The following is an 8,547-nucleotide window of genomic DNA, read 5'->3' on the forward strand; positions in this document are numbered from 1 at the left end:
AACAGTTGCTCTCCAAACTAAGGAGCAAAGTTAGGTATCATTCCAACTTTCCTCTCCATAAGGAGCCTCCTATCTTAGACCACTTTAAAATGCTTCTCATGTTTGCGAGATAGGAACCTACTAGAGTTGGGTTGTTCTGGTTCCTTTTCTTTCCTTTTGGATGCCATGGTCTTCGAAGAGGATGCCATTCCTACATCAAACACAGATTACAAAACCACAAGACATGTTGTTAATCATTAGTAAACCACAAACAATACCCTATTTCCAAGCTAAACCACCGTTGAGGGTCAAAATCACCCCTCAGCGCCACCAATGCATCAATCCAGTACACAATTCAGCAAAAATTCCAAGTCTGTCAGAGTGCCGCTCAGCGGAAATTTACCCCTGAGCGGTGATTCTGCAGATTTTTGAAAAACATCTTTTGATCTTTCCTAACTCCACCCACAAACAATTTTCATGCTTCCAGATCAAAATCAATCAGTTCAATCGGTTCAAATATCAATTAATTCATCAAATCATGCATAGGAATCAAAACCCCTAAAAATTTCATGCTTCAACAATCAAATTCATGCTCAAGAACCCTAGGATGAAAAATGCTTGACTTACTTGGGTGGAGATGCTAAATGAGTAGAGAATGCTTTCAACTTGTGAAGAACAATGATGCTCTCTCCCAACCCCAAACTTAGATGGAAAACTAGTGAGAAAGTAAGTGGAAAGGAGATTTTCTCAAGAGGAATGAAGGGAAAATTATAGAGAACCTTTGGAAAACTATGTAGGACTGTGTGTGTGCAGAGAAGAATCTGAAAATAGAGGCCAAGGCGCGACTTAGGGTATAAAAATACCGTAATGGGCTCAGGTTCCGCTAAGGGGCAACCTAAGCCCATCTGCAACACTACCGCTCAGCGGCGCTTTCGTGAAATGCTCTTCTTCTTCCTAGCTTAACCTAGGTTCCTCCTACTCATGCCCCTCACTTGCTCCCTGCAATTAAATTCTCAGATCACTCATGCATCCAAATCCCTATCATGCAACTAAATCAGAACAAACAAAAATATAATCAATCAACTGGGTTGCCTCCCAGGTAGCGCTTGTTTAACGTCACGAGCCTGACCCAAACATCCACCAACACCCATTAGTAGGTGTCAAACCTAGTATCTTTCAGTAGATACTTAACCACCTAACATCCTTCAGTAGATGCTATACCCAAAAATTTACAGAAGTAGTGTCCAAGTTTATAAAAATTTACAAAACCAAAATAAAATCAAAAGAAAAATTTGTCCACAAATCACTGGAATGCCTTCCAGCAAGCTCTCTTTTAACGTCACTAGCTTACCCAATGAAGCTCATGTTTCATCTTCATGGTTGATGTTCATATCACACCAACTCATCAACGGCTTCCGGTCCACTTTTCTGACTCTTCTGGAATGTGGAGACTCTATCTCTATCACCTCATTTTCTTTGTAGTCTTTCACAACCCACAACTTGTTTTTGAATTTCACAAGTTTACCAAGTTGGAGTCGTTCTTACGTCCAGTCATTATGGACCTTTCTTCCTTTCCCAATCTTTTCTTCTTCCTGTACCTAAAACAAAAAGCAATGTTTACCTTTGACCATTGGCTTTTCATCTACAGGACTAGTCATGAGTAAATCTTGATATGTAGCTTTATGACTATCTTCTTCCTCCTGCATCTGCCTCTCTTCTTTGAAAACATCTACAACAACTCTTTCTTCTCGGTCTTGGAATACCACTATGCCTTCATCCACATCAATGATGGCTTTGGCCGTTTTCATAAACGGTCTTCCAAGAATAATGGGTATCCTTTCATTCTTCATCTCCATCACCACAAAGTCCACCAAGAACTGTAGTTTACCTACACAAACTATAACATTCTCTGCTATACCATAGGGATTTTTTGAGGATCCGTCTGCCATTAATAAATTCATCTTTATAGGCTTCACATCAAGATCACCAATATGCTCAAGTAAAGAATAAGGCATCAAGTTAACACTTGATCCTAAATCAAGTAAAGCCTTTTGTATCCTTTTCTTCCCTATTGTGCATGGAATGAAGAAACCTCCTGGATCTTTTACTTTATACTCCTTTGTCTCATCCTCTCTACGTCTTTTCTTTGTAGAGACTTCTTCCTTGGGCTTTGTATAAACTGCAATGTGCTGTAATATCTCCTTCCAAGGTACATCATTATCCAACATCTTGAATATTTCTGTAAAAACAAATTGTTTCTCATGATCTGTTGGAAAAGGAAGAATATCTTCACTCTTTATCTCTCTTATCTCTTCTTTCTCTTTTCTCTCTTCTTTTTCTTTTTCTCTCTTTTTTCTCTCTTCTTTCTCTTTCTCTCTTTCTAACTTAACTGTTTCAACATTTACACTTACCAACAACTTACATTCTTCCCTGGGGTTAACTTCAGTATTAGCCCCCAAATTTTTGTCAGGCCTTTCTTCCAATTGCTTAGTAATTTGACCCATTTGCATCTCCAAGTTCTTAATAGCAACTTTAGTTCTCTTTTGAGTGGACTAAGTTTTCTGTATGAATTTCTGAAGAGTTTCTTCCATCCTTATTGATCTTTCATTAAGTATAGACATTTGTTGCCATAAGGTTGGTTGTTGTTGTTGCTTGTTAAATTGCATTGCTTGTCCAGCTTGCCCACTTTGTCCTTGACCATTGCTTGGGTGTGGTTTCCACCCTTGATTGAAATTCCCCTGACGGTATGGAAATTTATTAGCCATGAAGTTAACATCCTCTAAAGCTTCTGCTGGAAAGGCGCATCGACCATTGATATGGTCACCCCCACATAATTCACACAACTATGGTTGAACTTGTGCAACAGTATTTAAGTCTTTTGGCAGTAGTGCAAGTGTTTTTGCGAGATTCTCCAATTGTTGAGTTAATATCTTGTTCTGAGCTAGCAAGGCATCATTGGATTGCAACTGTAGAACTCCTTTTTGTTGAATAGGAGTTCCTCTTTCACTATTCAGCTCATTATCATTAGTAGCCATGTTTTCAATTATTTCCGTGGCTTCCTCTGGAGTCTTCCATTTGATATTACCTCCAGCTGAGGCATCAAGCATCATCTTGGTTTGTGAACCAAGACCTCCAAGGAAGATCAGGACTACTTCTACTTCGTCAAATCCATGCATGGGAGTCTTTCTTAATAGGCTTTTGTATCTATCCCATGCATGACCTAGCGATTCCTCCATGCCTTGCCTGAAAGATGATATCTCTTGCTTTCCTCTGTTTACCTTGGATTGTGGGAAGTATTTGTTCAAGAACTTTGTCACCACAACTTCCCACTCTGTAAAGCTCCCTTCTGGAAAAGAGTTCAACCAAAGCTTAGCGTTGCCTCCTAATGAGAATGAAAACAGACTAAGTTTGATTCCTTCGTCAGGCACCCCATTTATCTTCACTATATTGCAAATTTCATTAAAAGTTGTGAGGTGCTTATATGGGCTTTCATGAGACAACCCATTAAATTGGTTACTATTAACCAGTTGGATTAATGTCGGTTTCACCTCCATATTAGCTGCATTGACCCTCGGTCTTGCTATGCTATTGAAATGTTGAGGGCCAACTACATTAGTGTAATCTGCAAGAGTCCGTCTGACATTATTATTCTCCATCTCCTTAATGCTATGGTAAGAACCTTGTGGTGAAGGTTGTAAGAGATCTTCCGGAGGAGGGAAACATTCTCTAGATGTACGGATTCTCCTCCTCCATCTACTCTCGTCTAAGCCTGCAAGAAGAGGTTTCGAAGTTTTCTTGCTTCTAGTTCGAATTGCTTCCTGCATACACAAGAAAACAAGTCCCCAGAAAAATTTGTTAGCACAAAAAGATAGAGAAGATATAAAATAAGAGATAAGGAGATAAAAGATAGAAACATAGAAGATAAAATAAAAACAGAAAAATAAAAACAAAAAACAAAAAAATAAAACCAGAAAAATAATAACAGAAAAGTAAAAACAGAAATTAAAATAAAATAAAATAAAAATAAAAACAAAAAAAAATAAAAACAGAAAACAGAAAAATAATAACAGAAAAATAAAAACAGAAATTCAAAATTCAAAATTTAAAATTCAAAATTCAAAACAATCAAAGATAATCAATAATCACACAAATAAACTAGTTAAACCACGAGTCCCCGGCAACGGTGCCAACAACTTAATGACAAATTTATGAACACCGAAAAACGGCGCCAAAAACTTGTTTAACCCTCGACAAGTGTGACCGAATTGTATAAAGTAATAAACTTGGTAAGACCAAGTATCGTTCCCCCAAAGGACTCACGGCCTACTTAGTTATATGATTTCTTGATTATTTAAGACTTGTGACAAATTCTTGAGGTTTCAAATGAAAAAGACAATAAGTAAACATGTATGCATGAGTTTTGATCAATGGAAAAGAGGAACACAAACACTTGAAAGAATTAGATGGATGAGTATGTTGTTGGGGTAATCAATTTCATCTTATCCACTCTCATATACTTTAGGAATTCATCATTCTTTTCATTAATGTTAATGTCACTTTCTAAATCACCTTGCAAGAAAGCCTATCCTTAATTACGAGTTCATACAATTCCTAGCATCCCTAATAATTAATTCTGAAGCACAGAAGCTTAAAGGCAACCAACCCTCATATCCCTATGTCTAGGCAATATGCTATTGGGATAATTTCCCCGGATCTAGATTTCCCCGTATGTTCCCATATCGACAAAATCAATACCCATGACATCGAATGACTTAAACAATGCATGCTTTGAGCAAAGAGGAAAAAACCCTAACTAATGATGAAAGAAAGCATGCATCTCAAAATAAGATGTTTAAACACAAATTCCATATATGAGAGCTTCAAAAGATTACATTGATTCCCTAACAACAATACAAAGTTTAGTTCACCATATTCATGGTGAAACTAGATGAACAATAATGAAAGAATGAAAGATAGAACCCTAGAAAGTTGAGTAGGTAGCCTTAGCATCCAAGATCTTCCTCCAAGGGGTGGAAAAGTGAGTGTTTGCTTCGTACTCTGCCAAAGATACAAACCCTAGAAAGTCCTAAAGCTTATATACTATTCGCAATATTACAGAAAAGTGGGCCTAAGCCCAAAAGACCACCTCTTAGCGGTAAATTGCCGCTCAGCGGTACCAGCGCGTAGTCAATTCTCTCCTCAGCTGCATTTTCACCCCTCAGCGGAACCAACGAGTGTTCTTAAGTGCCGCTCAACGGTAAACTGGCGTTGAGCGGTACTTGCGGCTTCTCTTCTTTTGCACTTTTTGAGTTCTTTTCTGATGTCATCTCTATCCTTCTTCACTTCTTTCATCAAATTCATCTTAAAACCTGCATAAAACACTGAAATCAAGCATAAACCTGTCCAACTCTCTTATTTCTAAAAATATGAACAAAAGCATGATTCTAAGCTAGTTTCTAAGTGTTAAAGGTTGCTTTTAGTATCAATTTTAAGCATGAAAATAACAGTTTTTCAACTGTTATCAACAGGACGGTTCAAGAAAGTAGTTGTGCAGATAACCTAGGATATTGACCCTCCTCGTTGACCTTAGTCAACCCATCCCAACTTCGACACCCTTTTATGAAAGGAATCATGAAAATATGGGACAATTGAAAAATGCCAACTTTTGAAAATACGATGGATTCATCAACTTAGATGAACACATTATTTTTGGGAATCCAAGTGTGATTCCAAGTTCCACATTGGATAGAAATAAGAAAGTAAAACACTATATAAAGATGAAAGACCCATTAATCCATTGCCTTAAGGTTTTGGGTAAAGAGTGGTGTCAATCTCTTATATGATTGGGCTCAAATGTCATTGGTGTTTGTGTCTCTCCGGTGAACCTCCTCCTCGATAGAGCCAACAGTGGTATAAGAGCTTTATGCTCTAAGTACCAAGAGAGAGAAAAGGAGAGAGAGAGTCAAACATCGTGAGGAAAAAAGTGAGTGCTTGATTTTTTTGTGAGAGAGATGGCAAAGGTTATCAATGGTATGAGTGTGCCACAGTTGACGAGAAAAACTAATTATGATAATTGGTACCTACAAATGAAGACGTTATTGAGATCTCAAGACATTTGGGATATGGTGGAAGACGGGTACGTTGAACCTGATGTAGACAAACATCAGACGGTGGCACAAATGGCTACATTAAAGAAAACACGTGCAAGAGGTGGGTCAACATTGTATTTTCTCTACAATGCAGTAGATGAGTCCGAATTCGAAAAAATAACGAATGTTAAATCAGCAAAGGAAGCCTGGGAGATATTGGAGGTGGCGTATAAACGTGACAACCGCGTTAGACAAGTCTGAATACAAGCTCTAGAGGAGAGTTTGAATAGTTAAAGATGGAGCCTAAAGAGCATATAACCAAGTACATAACTCAGGTGGAGAAGGTGGCCAACCAGCTCGGCAGGAATGGAGAACAAATGTCATCTAGCTGGGTTGTGGAAAAAATCTTGAGACCCCTTACAAAAGATTTCAAAAGTATCGTTTGCACCATCGAAGAATTGAAGGACTTGTCGGTTCTTATAGTTGATGAACTTGCTAGGTCATTAGAAGCCCACAAACAAAGGACAAGGAGTTGGGATGATTAGGTTTAACCCGACGATCAAGCACTACAGGTACAGTTTGACTCAAATAAAACTCGGATTACTCAAAGCCGAGGTCTGGCGACAGAGGGCGAGGAGGCCGAGGCCGAGGACGAGGTGGACATGACCAAGGTAATTTTGAGAATGATAGTGAAGAGCAAACCGGTCAGCAGAATTGGCATGACCAAGGACAAGGAAAAGGTCGGGGAAATTGGTTAGGTGTTGAGTGTTTTAAGTGTGGCAAGTATGACCACTATGCAAACAAGTATAGATCAAGCAAGTGCTACAATTGTGGTAAGGCAAACCGTTTTTCAAAGTTTTGCAAGGCAGACCATATTGCAAAGTATTGCAAGGCAGAGACAAAGGGGGAGACGACTACCAAGAGTGGTGCTAAAATAAAACTCTAAAGAAACAAAATATATTTTTTTAGTTTTTTGGGCCCGACAAGGATTGACCTTGCTCCTACGTATTCTCATTCAAAATGAGAAATCATGGTTATGTAGTTCTTTTGGAAACTGTGTTGAAACTTTGTTTAGGAAATTGTTTGAGAATTTTGTTTGGAAATGATTTTGGATTTTTGGGAAGTGAACCTGACAAGGGCTAACCTTGCTCCTACGTATCTTCACTTTTGATGGAGAATCAAGGATCACGTAGTTCTGGCTAAGAGATTGTTTGTTGTTTGAAAAAGTAGATGTTTTTAACTTTTGAAGATTTTAAGTTTTTAATATTTTTGAGAAAAAGAAGGTAATGAGTACTAAGCCGACGCGAACGGTCACACGAGCACTCATACCATTATTTAATTTTTTTAATATTGAGGATACTAAGTACTAGGTTGATGCGGACGATCGCACGAGCACCCATATCCTCATTTAATTATTTAAATAAGAGAGAAATGTATTGAACACTAGGACGACGCGAGCGGTCACACGTGTGCTTAACCTTTAAAACATATTTTTGTTATTTTTTTTACAAGAAAGAGAAAAGGTTTCTAGCACAAGGACGACGCGAGCAGTCACACGTTAAGAAAAAGAAAATGTTTCTAGCACAAGGACGATGCAAGCGGTCACACGTGTTCTTAACCTTTAAAACATTATTTTTGTTCACACGTGTGCTTAACCTTTAAAACATTATTTTTGTTATTACTTTTTTATATCTATTTTCTCCTCTCTTTTTTTATGTTTAGAGTGCAGCAAATAAACAAGTTCAATAAATAAATAAAAAATAAGATATAGGAAAGGAGTTACATATAATAAAACCTAATAGTCAAACAAATAATAAGAGCATAAAAATAAAATAAAACCAAGAGAACATCCGGACGAAATTGGGTGTTGACAATAGGTATAGTATAGTGTTTTTCGGTTACGTTTTTTTTAAGGACCAAATTGTGTAGTGTTCTTATTGAGGGTATTGAGAGTTAAATGATATGGTATTGAAGGTTATATATATATATATATATATATATATATATATAATTTTTTGGATGTGTACTCTTTTTACTAAAGTAGTTATGGATAAATGATATGGTTTTGAAGGTTAATATGCTTGTTGCAACATGTTTAGAGAAACTATGTACGCGATGTTTCTATGCAAAAGTTCTGGTTTAGCATAGACCATGTTTTGGTTGTTCAATACATTGATATTGGTTGATATATTATTTTATATATCAAGTGTTGAATTTGGGGTTGATGCATGGTGATAGGTATAGTGCAGTGTTTTGATCGTGGTGGTTTAAGTTATATTGGGTTATTTTCTGGTTTTAAGAGGAAGTCGAGTTGTTATACTTTGATCCATGATGTTAGAAGTTTATTTAATGTTGTTTAAGCTTGATTTAGTGTTGTGTAGGCTTAAAATTGTGTTATAGGTAATTGGAATAGTGTTGTTAATTGGGTTAAAGTTGTATTGGTTCTCTTAGTTTTCGAAGTGTTGTATGCATTAACTAT

General features: G+C 37.2%; 1 pseudogene; it reads right to left on the reverse strand.

Annotated features, from left to right (window-relative positions):
• Positions 1–1,577: 1,577 nt before the first annotated feature.
• LOC148198398 (uncharacterized) lies at positions 1,578–3,412 on the reverse strand (annotated as a pseudogene).
• Positions 3,413–8,547: the final 5,135 nt, after the last annotated feature.

The sequence above is a fragment of the Vigna umbellata genome, chromosome 5 (assembly GCF_029865625.1).
Source record: "Vigna umbellata cultivar VRB3 chromosome 5, Vumbellata_1.0, whole genome shotgun sequence".
Classification (NCBI taxonomy): domain Eukaryota; kingdom Viridiplantae; phylum Streptophyta; class Magnoliopsida; order Fabales; family Fabaceae; genus Vigna; species Vigna umbellata.